Source organism: Podarcis tiliguerta (assembly GCF_965153285.1).
Source record: "Podarcis tiliguerta genome assembly, chromosome: 4".
NCBI lineage: Eukaryota > Metazoa > Chordata > Lepidosauria > Squamata > Lacertidae > Podarcis > Podarcis tiliguerta.
The window spans coordinates 13,122,615-13,140,616 of record NC_139537.1 but is presented as its reverse complement, the minus strand read 5'-3'; the positions used below and the strand labels follow the sequence as shown (position 1 = coordinate 13,140,616).

The following is an 18,002-nucleotide window of genomic DNA, read 5'->3' as shown; positions in this document are numbered from 1 at the left end:
TGCGGTGCTAGCCCTACTCCGAGTAGACCCATTGGAAGGAACGAGCCGAACTTGGCCAGGTTTCTGAATCCCAACGCAACTTGACGTGGTTGAGGCGGAGGGAAGAGGAGAAATGTACTAGTCGCCCGCCTCCCCCCCTCCCCCTCCTGCAGCAAAGTGGTTTGGGCCAGCCCCCTGACCCGAATCCCGAATCCCACTCCTCGGGCGGAACCACTGGAGAGAAAGGGGCTGCAACTTCGGAGCCACGGCGGCGCGCGCGCTGACCCTTGAGGGCGCCAAGAGGCTTCTCCCCTTCCCCCCCTCCCTTGGAAAGTGGGCGGGGGGCGGAAGGACCCCTCCCTCCGTCTCTCTCCGCCCCGCTCAGGTATGGAGTTCCTCAGGAAGCGCCTCAGCCCCGCCGCCGCTCGCCGCGGAGCCCGCGCTTTGTGCCCGAAGGAAGGCGCGCGCTGAGACCCGCGTCGTCTCCAGCGGCGACTTTCTCTGCCTTTTCCTCAGAGATGCAACCATCGCCCGGGGTCGACTGAGGCTTCTCTCTCCAGCCCCGCTTCTGGTCGCCGCTACCGCCGCCGTTCCTCGCCGCAGCAGCCGCCCCTCGAAGCCCGGAGGACCATGCTGAGGGAGGCGGGCAAGGAAAAGACGCCTCCGGGGCTGTGGCTGCCGTGGCTGCTGCTCCTCTTTCCCTCCTCCGCTGTGCACGGTGAGTGGCCAGCCCGTTCCGGGAGCATCTGGGGAGCCGGGGAGCCATGGAACCCCCCCCCCCGCCTCGCCCCTGTCCCATTTGGCTCAGTACTGCCTGCACTGACTGGCAGCGGCTTTCCAGGGTTTCAGAGGTGTGTGTGTGTGTGTGTGAACACACTTTATAGCCTTACCTGGAGCGGCCGGGGATTGAACCCGGGCCCTTCTGCATGCCAAAGGGATGCGCTAACCACTGGGCTAGGGCACTTCGTTTGCTGGGAGATGCCTTTTCCTTGCCAAAGGCGTTATTTGTCACTTGTTGTGGCTGGAGTGGTGGGGCAGGGGGCCAATCTAGGTTTGTTTCTGCACAGCCTGCAGCAAAGAATGTTTGTTGGGTTGGATCTGGATGTGTGGTGCAAGTGTTGTTGTTTAGTTGTTTAGTCGTGTCCGACTCCTCGTGACCCCATGGACCAGAGCACGCCAGGCACTTCTGTCTTCCACTGCCTCCCGCAGTTTGGTCAAACTCATGCTGGTAGCTTCGAGAACACTATCCAACCATCTCGTCCTCTGTCACTCCCTTCTCCTTGTGCCCTCCATCTTTCCCAACATCAAGGTCTTTTCCAGGGAGTCTTCTCTTCTCACGAGGTGGCCAAAGTATTGGAGCCTCAGCTCCAGGATCTGTCCTTCTAGTGAGCACCCAGGGCTGATTTCCTTCAGAATGGGTAGGTTTGATCTTCTTGCAGTCCATGGGACTCTCAAGAGTCTCCCCCAGCACCATAATTCAAAAGCATCGATTCTTCGGCGATCAGCCTTCTTTATGGTCCAGCTCTCACTTCCATACTTGCGGTGCAAGTGTAGCCATGCCTATTCCGAAGTAAGTACCAGTTTTCAGTCTGGAAATCAAACCTTATGAGGAGCGGTTGAGGGAGCTGGGTATGTTTAGCCTGGAGAATAGGAGACTGAAAGGGTGGTATGAGAGCCGTCTTCAGATATCTAGAGGGCCGTCACATGGAAGATGGAGCAAGCTTGTTTTCTCCTGCTCCAGAGGGTAGGACTCCAATCAATGTCTTCCAAGTTACAAGAAAGGAAATTGAGGCTCGATGTCAGGAATAACTCTCTGATGGCAGCTGTTCTACTGTGGAAGGAACTCCCTCGGAAGGCGGTGGGCTGTTCTTTCTTGAAGGTTTCGAAGCAGAGGTGGAATAGCCATCCATCTGTCAGGGATTCTTTACTTGTGATTCCTGCGTTGAAGGGGGTTGGTCTAGATGACCCTCAGGGTCCCATCAAACTCCACCATTCGATGGTTCTCTGAATTATGTGGAGCATACTCTCGGGCATGTGGGGTTAAGATTGCAGCCTTACTCCTTATAAAGTGTGCATTAGGTTTGCAGGGCAAGAAATTCTACACCAGGCTCACTTGTGAGTAGACATCTGTAGGATTGCACTTCTTGGCTGTGTTCACACTCCCTTTGACTGTGCACTCACTGCATTCCCAATGCTGGGTTTTTAATCTGCGTTTGCGTGACATTATCCAGAATGCATGTGTATCCTGTACTTTGTTATAACACACTAGTGGGGGCTATCCAGCATAGACTGGGATAGCATAATTTGTGTTTTTGGACCAACACACTAAAAATCAGGTGAAGTCACTCCAAATTTTGCTCCCACCTCCACCTCAGGAACTCTGGTACCACATCTGGCGGCGATATCACGAGCGGCGGTCAAACCTATGTACAAAAAACGAAGTCACACCACAGTCTCGGTTTAAGTGTGGCTTCTTGATCCAAAATGGCACCCAGCCAACAAAGACTGTCACTCCCAACCCCCTTGTGCCAAGTGGCAATGAAATCTCAAGAAGCAGCCAAACCTATGCCAAAAAAGTTGTGTTTCAGTCTACCTTCTTGGCACCCAACTATCAATGTACCCCCCCCCACACCTCTGGAACCCTTATGCCATGTTTGGTGATGATATCTCAAGAGGTGGCCGAACCTATTCCGGAAGAAAAACGAGCAAAATCACGGCAACGTGTTGTTTCGGTCTGCTATCTTGATTCAAAATGGCAGCTAGAATTCAAACACTGATGAAGACCACCTTTGGAAAACCACATGCCAAGGATCTCAAGAGGCACCTGAACACCTGTAGAGAAAAAACGGATAGACAATGTCAAAGTATACTGTGGTTTGGATGGGTTGGTTCTCTAACCAGCTTCTTCCCACCAATTGGGAGTCTTTAAGCTGTTCCTAATTCCCCAATTTGTTGCTAGCCAAGGTGTGAACATCTTTGCATAAAATAAAGGTACCTTTGCCCCCCCCCATAACACCTGCTGGTGTGGAAACAAACAGAATGACACTAATGAAGCCCTACGGATGTAAGCAGCTGGCAGTGGCGGACCTTGGGGTCTCAAATTCAGTGGAACTCTGTGACACCAAAATTGGATGCCCCCTCCCTCTCACCTTCCATTCAAAACCATGGTTGTGCACCTCCAAGGCTCTGTGCCCAGGGCGAGCAAACCAGTCGCACTCCTCTAAATACAGAGCTGGGGGTGGGAGGGAAAGAGTTCTAGAATGCAAGGGAAAAACAAACTTCACTGCTCACAAAGGCAGCAATGTGAACCTTAGCCTTGTTCAGAGTACCTCTGCTTAGGGCATTAGTTAGTCATGGAAACAAACCCATCTGGAATAGTTATTTTTAAATCTTATTTTATTTCCGTATATAGTAAAAAAAGAGAAAAGAAATCCTTCTCCTAGGGTAGCATTGCACAATGTAAAAATAAAACAGGGATGAGAAATTATCACTGTAATCATCACTGCAGTGTTTACTTAGGAGTAAGTTTCCTTTTGTCTAAGTGAGCCTTACAGTGTGATCATAGCCATGCCTACTCAGAAGTAGGTCCTGTTTAATTCAGCAGGGCATGCTCCCAAGCAAGTAAGATTAGGGTTGCAGCCTTACTCCCTAGTATTAAGTGTACATTAGGCTGACAGCCCAAGAGATTTTTACTTTCCTTTTTCTGTCCCACTGATGGGACTCTGTTGATAAGCTTCGGAAGTAAATTGTGGCTGGAGCCAATCCCAGGAGCAAACTGTTCACAGGATGATAGCTTTCCACAGTTATTAATTCAGCTTAATAGCTTTAAACACACACACACCTGGGGGAAATGTACTTTTCTTACCTGCCATGGTGAATTTAGTGTTTAGGTGACTGTGCGTGTTTTCTTCCATCAGTGGACTTGCTTGCAAGTAATTGAGGAGAGGTTTGCAGCTTTAGAAGCAAAGGCAGAGCAAGCTCCTGTAGCTCCACAAAAGAGCACTCCCAACTTGCAAAATTCCTGTCTCTACACATCCGTCCTCCTTGCCAATTTCATAGTTTGTGTGACAAAGAGAATTTCAGCCATTGCAAATTTTCTCATCTCTGCACCGCTGCAATGTGACAGGATGTACTGCCAAAATTCACCTTCTGCACAACTGTCAAGGGTTCAGTAGTAGCCCAGCCTCCCTTTTTAATCTGGTTATCTTGAGGAGAGGAGATGCAGGCATAGGCAAAAGAAGGGCTGTAAGGTTGCCAGATGTTCGGCAAAAATGACCTGACCTGCTATTGCACCTTTAACAGCTGCAGAAATGAACAGGGAAAACTGTGTGTGTGTGTGTGTGTGTGTGCGTGCGCATAAATATATTCCGCCTGCTGACAGATGCAGATCAGACATCCATTAAAGACACAGGAGCTGCTTAAGAAGCTGCCAGCCCTACAAGGCTTTTAACTTTGATTTTTGGAATGCTGTAGGGGTGTAGCAGATGCTGAGCTTTGGGTTGGCAAGTTGTTGGAGGAAGCTGCATTAGTAAAACCAACTTCTTTCCAAGGGAGGTTTTGCTGAGCCTTTGACACCCATGGTGTCTGAATGCAGAATAACATAGGACTCCTGTACCTTTTCTTTTTTAAAAAAAAGTTTATTTTACACTGATATACATTAAGCTCATATAATATTTACATCAAAATCTATTTATTTATCCTGGCGACTTTCCATCCTTACATCGGTGATGGTCTAATTCTCTCTCCTTCCTGCTGCCTGTCCAACCTTATCTGTTTATCTAAATCCTATATTGCAATCTTTTCTTGCCATTGCTCATAGGTTTGAAATTTCATTTGGCTGTATTGCATTCTTATATAGACTGAAAAGGTTCTTGGTTCTTCCACATATATTTTGTCTTTCTAATTCCTTATTTTAGCTGTGGGTCCTGCCATTTCTAACTACTCTCGTAGCTTGAGTACCCATTCCTATTTCATTGGGATTTCTGGTGCTTTCCATTTTTGTGTGTAGAGTACTCTGGCTTACCAACTTTTGGGGGGGATCTCTCCTCCACGTAGGGACATGGGTGGCACTGTGGGTTAAACCACAGAGCCTAGGGCTTGCCGATCAGAAGGTCGGTGGTTCAAATCCTCGCGACTGGGTGAGCTCCCATTGCTCGGTCCCTGCTCCTGGCAACCTAACAGTTTGAACACGTGTCAAAGTGCAAGTAGATAAATAGGTACTCCTCCAGCGGGAAGGTAAACGGTGTTTCCGTGCGCTGCTCTGGTTTGCCAGAAAGCAGCTTAGTCATGCTGGCCACATGACCTGGAAGCTGTACACTGGCTCCCTCAGCCAATAAAGCGAGATGAGCGCCGCAACCCGAGAGTCGTCCAAGACTGGACCTAACGGTCAGGGGTCCCTTTACCTTTACCTCCTCTGCATATTCACAGAAGAAATACTCCTGGCTTTGGGGGTATATCTATTTTGAACATCTTTTCTAGTTTGTTATAGATCATCTCGCAATAATTCTCTGTTACGCACATCCACCAGGTATGGAAAAAGGTACCTTCCACCTACATACACTCCCAACACTTATCTTTCTATGCATCTTAGCCAACTTGCATGGTGTCAAATACCATAATTTTCCTTAATGGCACAACAAGCGGTGAATTTTCATAGCTTAGTGGAAGAGGGTCACAGCAGGCAGGTGAAGCTTTCAGGTGAGGATAAGAGAAGCTGCAGTTTCTCCCTTGGCTAAAGTAAGGAAGGCACAAAATCCTGACCAGCCTTAACAGACCTGCTTCACCCTGTTGCACTTTGCGAACCAATATTGCAGAGCCCGTAGGAAGGAGCCCCAAGCTGGCTAGTTTTCTTCTGTGGTGCTGACTGCCAAAGCCACGGAAGTCCCAGAAGCATCTCCCATCTGTGTTTGCTGTGTATTTGGAAGAGCGTCAAAAGCAAATCTGAAAGCCTTTATGAGGCCGACCCGCAGGTGCTTAATTCATGCCAAGGCTGCCTTCGAACTTCCATGAAATGCAGGTGAAAATTGCGCAGCACTGGATGGAGGGCAGGGAGACCCAAGTTAAAACCCACACTCAGCTGTGAAGCTGACTGCTTAACCTTGGGCCAGCCACCATCTCTCAGCACAGCCCACCTTGTGAAGATAAAATGAAGGTTGTTGAGAGAACCATGTCAGCTTTTCTGATTGCCTTGGGGCAAAGGCAGGGGATACATTTAGTGAGTGTATAAATTAGAATAATAAAAAAATAGGGAGGGAAATATATAAGAACTAAAATAGGCTGTGGCCCCCTGGGCATGTGCAGAGTAGCTTTGTCTCTGTAGTGAGCAGCAATGTTTTTCCATCACCACGCATTGGGTAATAAAGGAGAAAGAAGGGTTTTCATCTCGGAAGGTGAAAAATTTCAAGACGTTTTGCGTCCTGTTCACCTTTCTTCTGAACCTCTCTGTTCCCTTAACCTTCTTCTTCTTCTTTGGTGATCACTTGTAGCCAAGTAAGATTGTCTCTCATAAACAGAGTTTTAACAATGAGTCCGTAAGTGACTGTGGAGGCCAATTCTGGATTTACGCATCCTTCCACAGTGGGGACATAGGTTTCCGGGTGGGAGTTGATCACGGTGTGGATTTGCCAAGTGTGCCTTCTTCTTAGCACATTTCTCCCTTTTGTCCTGAGTTCAAGTGTCTTCAAAGCCCATGACACCTTTGGTAAAGGCTGTTCTCCAATTGGAGTGCTTGCAGGCAAGTGTTTCCCAATTGTTGGTGTTTATGCTACATTTTTTAAAAACTTGCCTTGAGACAGTCTTTAAACCTCTTTTGTTGACCACCAGCGTTGCACTTTCCATTTTTAAGTTCAGAATACAGTAGTTGCTTTGGAAGACAATAATCAGGCATCTGCACAACATGATCAGTCCAACGAAGTTGATGTGGAAGAATCATTGCTTTGACACTGGTGATCTTCGCTTCCTCCAGTATACTGGTCCTGTCTTCCCAAGTAATGTGTAACAATTTTCGGACACACCATTGATGGAATCTTTCAAGGAGTTGGAGATGGCGTTTATAAAAAACTAGCAGTGAATAAGTAGAAGTGGGGAGACATGGGGATTGCAGAAGCGCCTCCCATGTGCGTTCACTCTGTCCTGTTTGGCCACATGAACGGGACTTCAGAAACAGCTGGATGTGCTGCTCACTAAAGCAGAATGGACATGCGCAATTTTCTTTCTTAACTTTTGCAAGTTGGCAAGAGATTTTTTTATTTTAAACCCGAAGGAGATGAATCTATATGGAGCAGCTTTACTCTTTATAATGAAGAGATAAACAGACGTGCAGTTGCAGCCAGGAATATGTTTTAAGCTGCCTCTGCAGGCAAGCTTAGGCATATTGATAATATTATGCATGTGTGATGCAGCATTACTAGCCGGCAACTGACTGTGGAGGAAGAGCCTTAACTGTTTAACACTGTCTCTAACAACACCAAGAAAGCAGTGATGTTGTCCCATGTCTGGCAAGTGCTTGCATTGCTGGGGTTTTCAAATCACGTAGGTGCTGCTATTGGAAACAAGCGATTCTTCTTCCCTGCACAAATGAGATTGTCACACCTTTGGAAGACGATCACAGCTCAACCCAAGCTGCTCCTTAGTAATGATAAACATAGGAAGTAGATAAAAAGAAAAAGTAGGTTCTTTTTTTTTTAAAGGCACATCTACACTACAGGCTTTCAGGGGTTTTTTTTGCAACTGCTCGGGAACCACCTTAAACTATGCTATCTGCCATGTTTTAATTTTCAATTTTGTTATATTTTGACTTTGAGCTTCTGCAAGCCATGCCGATTCCTTCCTCCCTCTTTTATTTGGGGTGGTGGTGGTGCTGAGGAATCTAAAAAAGCAATATTTGTTTCTTGAGAGCTGGTGTAGGTAAGACAGAGCTACAGTTCCTGAAGGGTTAAGACTACTGGCAATGATGGCTGTGTGCTCTCCTCCACTGTTGGAGGCGGCGTGTTTCTTAGTATCAGCCACTAGGAATCACATGTGGGGGAGAGTGTTGGGGCATGTGCAGAGTGCATTCAGCATGCCAGCAGAAGCATTAAATTGGACCCAGGCCAATCGCCGGTCAGAGAAGACAGACACCAGGCAGCTCAGTATATTTACTGGCAGGTAGTTCGCAGAAGGTGTTCTCAGCAAAAGTTCTCCCAGCAGAAATAGACATATCTGGATTCCACCATCCCAAAACACCCATGCTACAAATACAGGGCTACTTATACCCTACTTTGTGCTGAATCACTGGCATCAGCCTCTGCCTCTTACCCCCACGAGCTCCTGTAGGTGCAAGCAGTTAACCCTAAGCCCTGGCTTTTCTCCCTGCAAGCATGAATTTACTCCAAGAGAGAGTGCCGTTGCGCTCAAGCCCTGACCACGAGTTTCCTACAGGCATCCTATAGTTGGCCACTTTGAGAAAAGGATGCTGGACATGATAGGCCTTTGGCCAAATTCAGCAGAGCTGCCCTTATGTTATTAACAGTTGTGGAGAATAGGAACTGTGGCTTGCAAAGGGTGCCGTGAGTAAAGTCAGCCCTTATTCTCTTCATCTCGCAGTAATGGGGAGAGAAGAGCAAAGCTGAGAGAGTGTCAGTTGCCGGAGGCTGTTTAACAAGTTCATTGTTTATTGCCAAACTGGTCTTGATAGCAACATTTATTTATTCATTTATTTGGATGGCTGCCCCATGCCTGTTTATGGAACTCTCTCCCGAGTGATGTGGGATGCGGGTGGCGCTGTGGGTTAAACCACAGAGCCTAGGACTTGCCAATCAGAACGTCGGCGGTTCGAATCCCCGTGACGGGATGAGCTCCCGTTGCTCTGTCCCAGCTCCTGCCAACCTAGCAGTTCGAAAGCACGTCAAAGTGCAAGTAGATAAATAGGTACCGCTCCAGCGGGAAGGCGAACAGCGTTTCTGTGTGCTGCTCTGGTTCGCCAGAAGCGGCTTAGTCATGCTGGCCACATGACCCGGAAGCTGTATGCCGGCTCCCTCGGCCAATAAAGCGAGATGAGCGCCGCAACCCCAGAGTCGGCCATGACTGCACCTAATGGTCAGGGGTCCCTTTACCTTTACCTCCCGAGTGACACGTGTCAATTGTCCACGCGAGCTACATTTAGGTGACAGGTGAAAACATACTAATTTGCCCAGGACCTTTGGAATCTGGTGGTGTCGATGCTGCTTGGAGTTCAGGGTTCGTGTTGCTGCATTTGTAAAAAATGTACGCTCTTATTTTGTTATATTTCATTCTCCTGTGTATATTATATCCTGTGATTTAAGCTGCCCTGTGCTCTAACCTGAAGGAAAGGTGGGGTAGAAAATGCTGAGGTCAGCGCAGTGCAAGACCAGAGCAGGAAAACTTGGGTTCAAATCTGTGCGCAGCCGAAAAGCACACCAAGTCATCCTGAGCTAATCGCACACACTCTCAGCTTGAGCTACTACCTCACGGGGTTGTTGTGAAGACAAAGAAAAGGACTGGGGAACCAGGTACACTTCTCAGAACTCCTAGGAGAAAAGGGCAACATTAATGTAACAATACAGCCCTGTTTGGTAGTTTAAAATGCCTCTAGAGTAGCCAGTCACTTCAGTGATTGCTTTGTTTTGCTTTGAGTGAGGGGACAATATATAAATATAAGTAACTAATTGAAAACTATTGTTAAAACATGATTGACACTGTCTTTGAGAATAAAAGGGGTGGGCAGGAATCAGAACCCTCCCTTTGGCTCATTGCCTAACCCCCCCCACCTCCCCTAACTCTGCCCTCCCCAATTACACACGCTCCTCCATCTTTCCTCTCTTTCTCCCACACTCTCTCTCCCTCCTTCCCCACTCCTTCACTGGAGGTTTTTAAACAGATTGGAAAGCTATCTGCCGGGGATTCTTTAGGTGTGATTCCCACATTGCGAGGAGTTGGACTAGATGACACTTGGGGTCCCTTCCAACTCCACCATTCGATGGTTCTGTGAGAATTTTCAGTGCAAACAGGAATCTACACCTGTGGCTCCCTCCTCTCTCTCTCTGAGCACACAGGCATAGTTCAACCAGGTCTTTCAATAATCACTTACCTGTACAGATGTGAAAGCTAAAATAAGGACTCTTAGTCATATGGAGGGAAATTTGTTAAAGGATGAGCTGGGGGTTTTTTCAGCTGTGGAGGCTTATAATTAACCTGTGGATAGACGGGCAGGTTAATAAAGGCTTTTGTAAGCTGGTGTCTAAAATAAGATGGAATGTATAATTGTATTGGCTTTCCTAACATTTTGATTTCATCTGAAGACCAGCTGTAAGGCCCCTGGAGTGGCTGAGGAAGTGGTTCTAGGGAAGCATTGTTGTTATTGTTATTGTTATTGTTATTGTTATTGTTATTGTTATTGTTATTATTTAAATCTCTGCTCCTGAGTGGCATCCCCTGACCTAAATTATCCCCATCCCCAAAAAAGCTGTTGTTAGCTCTCCAACACAAGTACCTGTATGTTATCCTCAGCAGTGTCGGGGGGGGGGGGGCAATTGAGAAAATGGTGTTGGGTGAAGGCAAGGCTGACTAAGTGGTATAAAACTATTAGGAAAGAGGTTGGTCTCAGCCAGGACAGAAGGAAAAACAAAACTGCTATAGCAGAGTTATTCCGCCTGACTTGCAGGCACAGGTCTTTTGCTAAGTGTGAAGTCACCAGCATGAGGTATGTAGCATTCAATCAAACTACAGTAACTACCTAGAGAAAAATTGATTAATGAAAACTAAAGAGGAAGGAGCTTCTCCGGCTTTTCAATTAAGCTGTCCGTGGTTCTGTTAGCTGCTTCATCGTGGGAGATTACCTTTCCTCACGTGTTAAACGGAAGGGGAAATATTCTATTTAGAAAGTGCATAGAGACAGGGTTCTCCACATTCAGGCATTGATCTCGAGCACAGGCACATGTTTGATTCAGACATTCTCCTAGACATCAAAAGATTTTGTTGTTTGGCTGGCCGGAGCTTCCTGTTGTCCTCCTCTGCCTGATCCTGTCCAATCGCAAATCACCATTGTATTTGCCCGAATAAGTTTTTGTCATATATTTACGAGGGCGATTTACACGTAAGAGAATTAAAAACGATTAAAAACCGAGCAAACACATTTAAAACAAGACTGAAAGCCTAACAACCAGACACTCGTGGCAAAGATACGTTTGGGAAAGCCTGCTGGAACAAAATGTCTTCCAGCTGCTTCTGGAAAGTGCAGATAGTTGGGTCCTGTCATATCAACAGGAATACGTAGCAGAAGTGAGGTAGTATATTTGGACATCAGCATTTGAGCATATGTGCTTGCAGTGATGGGATGCGGGTGGCGCTGTGGGTTAAACCACAGAGCCTAGGGCTTGCCGATCAGAAGGTCGGCGGTTCGAATCAGGGTGAGCTCCCGTTGCTCGGTCCCTGCTCCTGCCAACCTAGCAGTTCCAAAGCATGTCAAAGTGCAAGTGGATAAATAGGTACCACTCCGGCGGTAAGGTAAACAGTGTTTCCGTGGGCTGCTCTGGTTCGCCAGAAGCAGCTTAGTCATGCTGGTCACATGACCCGGCTCCCTCGGCCAATAAAGCGAGATGAGCACCGCAACCCCAGAGTTGGTCACGACTGGACCCTAATGGTCAGGGGTCCCTTTATCTTTACTTGCAGTGATACACAGAGAGGCAGAAAGATTGGCCAAGAACTGGCATTCACTGGGGTTTGGTTGGACTTTAGTGTGGTAGGCTCTGCTCTCTGGAACTCAATGCTGCTAGAGGTTTTACAGGGACTGTCCCTTCCTTTCGGATGTCTCTTGAAAACTGCACTTGTTTAGGCAACTTTTCACAGAACAAATTGCTCTCCTTAAGAGACCAGTATCTGATGCTTTGTGGATGTTTTTCGATCACGTTTTGTGGGTATTTATGAACTGGTTTTATTATATTTTACATGCCTTGAGCTGCCTCCAAATACTTCATAAAAGTGCAGGTTATAAATATTTGAACGAAGAAAATATACCGTATTTTTCGCTCTATAAGACGCACCAGACCACAAGATGTACCTAGTTTTTGGAGGAGGAAAACACGAAAAATAATATTCTGAATCTCAGAAGCCAGAACAGCAAGAGGGATCACTGTGCAGTGAAAGCAGGAATCCCTCTTGCTGTTCTGGCTCCTGGGATAGCTGTGCAGCCTGCATTCGCTCCATAAGACGCACACACATTCCCCCTTACTTTTTAGGAGGGAAAAAGTGAGTCTTATAGAGCAAAAAATACGGTATATGAGGCGCTCTGCGAAGAATGAGGGGACAGCTCCCTACCCCTAGGGGCTTACTGTTCAAAAATAATCAATTTACAGTTAAGCAGTATGCAAACACCACCAAATGGATGGATGGATAGATAAGATTATGTTTACAGGGTCATGTGTACAGTCAACAGAGATCCACTGTAACATTCTTTAATTGCCCTGTGGTATCCATGATTCTGAGTGTATCACTAAAATATGGCTCTTTACCTGCTAGTTCAATGCATATTTTAATCCCTTCCCAGGTGTTCACGATTTTTCCAAGTTAGCCAGAGGCTGTACTATTCTGGGACACATGCCTCTGGGTGACCCAGTAACAGCCTGAGCCGGATCTAGGTGCAAAATTCAGATGTCTCTTTAAAATTCTCTTTAAAAATCAGAGTTCTGCCTTGGTTTGTGTCTAATCTCCCACCTGTATGTGTTTTGTCTTCACTTCATTTTGCCATCTTACACACTATAGTTTGTCAAATAGTGGTGGTTCTTGTGTGACCAAATGTGGGTCATGATTTGCTGGTTTGGGGATATTTTGTTTTTCTGAATATTGTGCAGCTTTTTTTGAGGGGGGGGGTGAGGTTTGGGGGTTGTTTTGCCTGCTTCCTATGCCAGATGGCAGAGCCTGAATATTCTAGACTGGATGCAAGGCCTGTTGCTATTGGGTGCTGTTCTGATTTTTAGATGTTGCTCAAATAAAGGGCAGACTCTCTCTCTCTCTCTCTCTCTCTCCCCCTTAAGAGCCAATTTCCGATGCCATATCTTACACGCCATCTGCAAACAATCCCTCCCTCTCTGTCTCAGCTGAGAATCTCCTGACTTACAGAGCAGCTTTCTTTTGAATATGTTGTATTGTTTTGTGTGAACCACCCAGACCGGGGTTTGTTTTGGTTTTTTTGTCTGAATCTTGTTAAATATTTTATTTCATAAAATTTTCATACAGCTTGATTGTAGAGAAAACCCTCAAAGCGGTTTACGGAAGAGACAAAACAATAAAAATGACCGCTAATAAATTTACAACCGTGGCTGGACACACGCAGTAAGTGAAAGCCACAATAGAGTACAGTGCTACCTCGGGTTACATACGCTTCAGGTTACATATGCTTCAGGTTACAGACTCTGCTAACCCAGAAATATTACCTCGGGTTAAGAACTTTGCTTCAGGATGAGAACAGAAATCGTGCTCCGGCGGCAGCAGGAGGCCCCATTAGCTAAAGTGGTGCTTCAGGTTAAGTACAGTTTCAGGTTAAGAACGGACCTCCGGAACGAATTAAGTACTTAACCCGAGGTACCACTGTAGACCAAAACGCATACCAACTTTCTAAACAGCTTGGGCAAGCTTGTCTAAATAAGAATGTCTTCAGCAGGCAGGAAAGGAACGCAGTGAAGGCGCTTGCCTCATATCAATAGGCAAGTTCTTTCACATGTGGTGTCAGCAGTGGTGCTGCAGCATTCTGCACTAACTGCAGCTTCCTGATCAAGCGTGAGGGAAGCCCCACACAGAACACATTGCAGTAATCCAGTCTTGAAGGTAACCAGTGCACGAACTGCTGTGGCCACACAATCCAGGCCCAGGAATGGCTGTAGCTGTCAAACCATTTGCAGTTGGTAAAAGGCACTTCTAGCCACTGATACACTGTGCTGCCGGACGATATTTGGATGGAGTCAGATGTGTCCCTGTGCCCAATGCCTCTCAACTCAGTCAGTCTCTGCCATTGGTGGGGAAGCCCCAACTGTGAGTGGCATTAGAAATTCAGGTGTAAATGATACAGATTAAAACGATAAAATACGTGAATACAAATTTATCTGATACTTACCAAAAGTGTGGAAGGAAGTCTACGGCTCGGCGGAGCCTAAAAGAATTCTGTGTTGTATTTTTTATTTGTTGTGATACGCGCAAGTTATGGTATAAATTTTGTATTTGTTCTTATGTATAAATGAGCAATATTAATAAAAATTTACTTGCAAAAAAAAAAAAAAGAAAGAAATTCAGGTGTATAAGCTGGGTGCCAAATGGCTCCTTAAACCAAAGTTGCAGTCGCCAAAACGGAGTGTCTAGCTGCCATTTTGGGGCAAGATGGCTCAAAGATCTTGGTTTTCTCAAATGATGGACTGACTGTGATTGATTCTCGGTGAAACATTTGGCTGGTTCAGATGATAACCTAGAACTTTGAGAACTTCGAAAGAACAGTGGCAAGAAAAACTGATGAGCTATGTGGAACTGGCTAAATTGACATATATACTGCGTGACAGGGACAATCGTGACTTCAAGGAAGACAACAAAATGACCTGGGCAGCTTTTGAATAAACACCCAGAAATTTATTAGTTGAACAGATGACAGCTAAGGCAAGGATATGTGCAATTTTATAATATGCAGAGAACAATATGTGCAAAGAAATCAGAGAGGGGGGCTGAGGGAATTCCTTGGAGGGGAGGGAAGGGGGGGCAAAATAATGCAATTGATTATTTGGAATGATAATTGGGTATGTTGAAAGTGTTTAATAAAAATTATTTTAAAAAAAAGAACTTTGAGAACTTGAAGAAGAAAGGCCACTTGATCCAGGGACGGTCCACCTATAGACTGAACTGTTCCGACCTCTTTTTCCTAATGGTGACTGCTTCTGCTCAGGCTGCACAGGAAAAAGCATTTTGGTTCCAGAAATTCATTCCGATTGTGCAGATACAATATAACCGATAGATTTCTACAGCATGGGGCATTAGTGTGTGAAAATAGTCCCGATCCAATGATCCCCAGGTGGTGGAGACATCAAGCGCCATCCTGGCACCCAGGCACCTTCACTCGGTCACAAGTGGTAGGAAGCCAGGTGCAAAATAATTTTGAAAGCTGCCTGCAAGAAACACCCCAGTGAATCCACCAGGTGGGGGGGGACTATCGGCAGCAGTAACCCCAAAAGCAGGGTGTCAGGGAACTGCCATCGGCTCAGGGGCGAGAGGGGGAAAGGCGGATGGATTATAGAGAGCCCCCAAAGATTGTGGGAAGCAGCACTTTCTCAGCGGAGGAAGGAAGCCACGGCTCTAGTGGAGAGGAGATGCAGGGCTCGGAGGATGCAATAATAATAATTTGTTATTTATACCCCACCCATCTGGCTGAGCTTCCCCAGCCACTCTGGGCGGCTTCCCCCCCCAAAAAAAATTAAAATACTGTAATACATCAAACATTAAAAGCTTCCCTAAACAGGGCTGCCTTCAGATGTCTTCTAAAAGTCTGGTAGTTGTTCTCTTTGACATCTGATGGGAGGGCGTTCCACAGAGTGGGCGCCACTACCAAGAAGGCCCTCTGCCTGGTTCCTTGTAGCTTTGCTTCTCACAATGAGGGAACCGCCAGAAGGCCCTCGGTGCTGGACCTCAGTGTCCGGGCAGAACGATGGGGGTGGGGGTGGAGACCTTGCCTGAGCAAAGTGGGGAGGAGGGAGGTCCTCCTTTACCCAAGCCGTCCCTGTGCAGTAGGCTTCCGCGCAGAGACGGGAGGTGCAGACTGGGGGTCAAGAAACTACTCTGCTGGGGGAGATTTAAGCACAGCCCAATCTCAGATTCTGCCAGTGAATGAGCAAGACATGCAATAGAGGCGCTCTGTTTTGCAAGGTCTTTTTTTAGCACCAATAAGAAAGCTTTAGCACAGACTAGTGAGGCATCGTGCCTGATTGCTCTCAAGCAACCACCCGATACCCCTTACACAGGGTTCTTAAGGGCAGGGGTTGGAGCACTGGATACTGCCAACCCTTCTGCCTTCACACAACAGCAATGAGCACAAATTTGGGTCTCTTTGAAGCACCAGCATGCTAGCTGGTGCAGCCAAGGGGTCCTTTCCTCTCTCTTGCACCTTAGCCAGTGCCAGCGGTGGAGGTGGTGATGGCTACACCTCTCCATCAAGCCCTGGGATTTGGATTTGGAATTGAGTACCTTTAATGTGATACTGATTGCTCTTAGCTCTTTAGATTATTTACGTACCACCCTTTGTGCAAGCCGTAGGGCGATTTGCAACAAAGCAGAGAGATAAAAATAGATAAATTGCACGCACATTCATATACGCACGCCTTTCCAAATAATATTTCTTCATCTCTATGTGCCCGTTGACTTCTGTTCTATATACTCCAGTTGGGTTTCTCACAGCAAATGATCGGTTAGCTTGCATCTATGCTAAAGCCAGCCTTTCTGCTGCTTAAAGACCCAACCTCCAGGACAGTTTAGATGCTGTGGCTATTATGGGAACCATAATAAACTTCCAGCTGCACTTGGCTGTTTTCTTCTTAAGCCTTTGCTCATTACTCCTTCAACATTTCCGGTTGATGCAGATCCTGCGTCAAATTGCAGGGTATTTATTTTAAACGTAAAAACTGCAGGCGAGTGTTTTCTTTTTGTGTATCAAAACCATAACTTCGCTTTTGTTTTCTCCCCATATGGGAGTACAGTTTAATGCCTATCATTAACCACGCACTCCTGAAAGAGGTGTATCTGCCGGGTGAAACAGAAAACGTACGCCGGAGCACGACTTGGGAAGGCGCAGGATAATAAACTGTTCTATATCTTGCAGAGTAAATGTTAGAGACTGCTTTGGGGAGGGATGAAGAGGGGCTTTGGTTGGTTTACTGTTCCGGAGAATTGGTTCCATCCTGTGCGCTGCAAAGGATTCTGGGAACATTTGCAATTACAGTGGTACCTCAGGTTAAGAACTTAATTCATTCCGGAGGTCCGTTCTTAACCTGAAGCTGTTCTTGACCTGAAGCACCACTTTAGCTAATGGGGCCTCCTGCTTCCACTGCACGATTTCTGTTCTCATCCTGAAGCAAGGTTCTTAACCCAAGGTACTATTTCTGGGTTAGCAGAGTCTGTAACCTGAAGCGTCTGTAACGTGAAGTGTCTGTAACCCGAGGTACCACTGTACGCCACTGCTGCCTGGTGAGCAGAATCAGTCAATTTGTTTGTTTCAACATTTATTCCCCCTGTTCTTCCTCGGGAGCTCATTTAGCAGACAAATTAATCCATAGATGCTAAGATTAGAAAATGTCTTTTCAGTCTAATACAGGACCCTGAATATATTAAAATGGCAGCAGAAAACCATTATATAGCAGCAAAAAAATTATTTTTTTAAAGAACCCCCCCCCAAAACGTTTAATATTATTCTAATAAAACAGCCATTTGCGAGCTGGCTGACCCATGTTCACCCATTGTGCATTATGGCTTAGTGGGGATTTGAACCCTGGTCTTCTGGGTCCTAGTCCAGCACTCTAACCACTGCACCACACAGCCTTCCCCCTAGGCACCCCCCCAGTACATTGCTGATTCAAGGCCCCTGCTGCATCCAAGCCCTGTTTCAGGAACCTACCTCTCCACAGCTTCCCAAGCATGGGAGGCAAATGGGACAAGCAACTTTCAAATACTTTACTGCCATTTCCTATTCTCTTTCTTTTATGGCTGGTTATGGGAGGGTGCTTGATGATTTCTTTTCATGTGCCTTTCTCTGTAAGAAATAACAGTCGAATGTGTTAAAATATATTAGCAACCATCTTCCTCAATTGCAAGGTGCTTGCGCTTCTCCGTGGCAGAAGCAAATAATTGGTGGGAACATCCAAGATCTGTTCAAAAGCCTCGGAAGTTCATGCTCTTGTCAATGCAAGCCCTGTTCTGCTCCGCAGGCGCTGAAATCTATCCTTGATGTAGCAAAATGTTCTCCTCTCTGCTGTGTTGTTTTTTCCCTGAAACAACTTGCTGGCTCT

The 18,002-nt window shown here is 46.5% G+C and overlaps 1 long non-coding RNA gene across 2 annotated transcripts in view; it reads left to right on the top strand.

Moving 5' to 3' along the window:
• The first annotated feature begins 370 nt into the window (after positions 1-370).
• LOC310675840 overlaps positions 371-18,002 on the top strand; it is a 37,824-nt gene continuing 20,192 nt past the window's right edge. For both annotated transcript variants that reach the window (XR_014510217.1, XR_014510218.1), the window contains exon 1: positions 371-697. This is a non-coding gene — a long non-coding RNA (uncharacterized lncRNA). The remainder of the gene's footprint in view (positions 698-18,002) is intronic.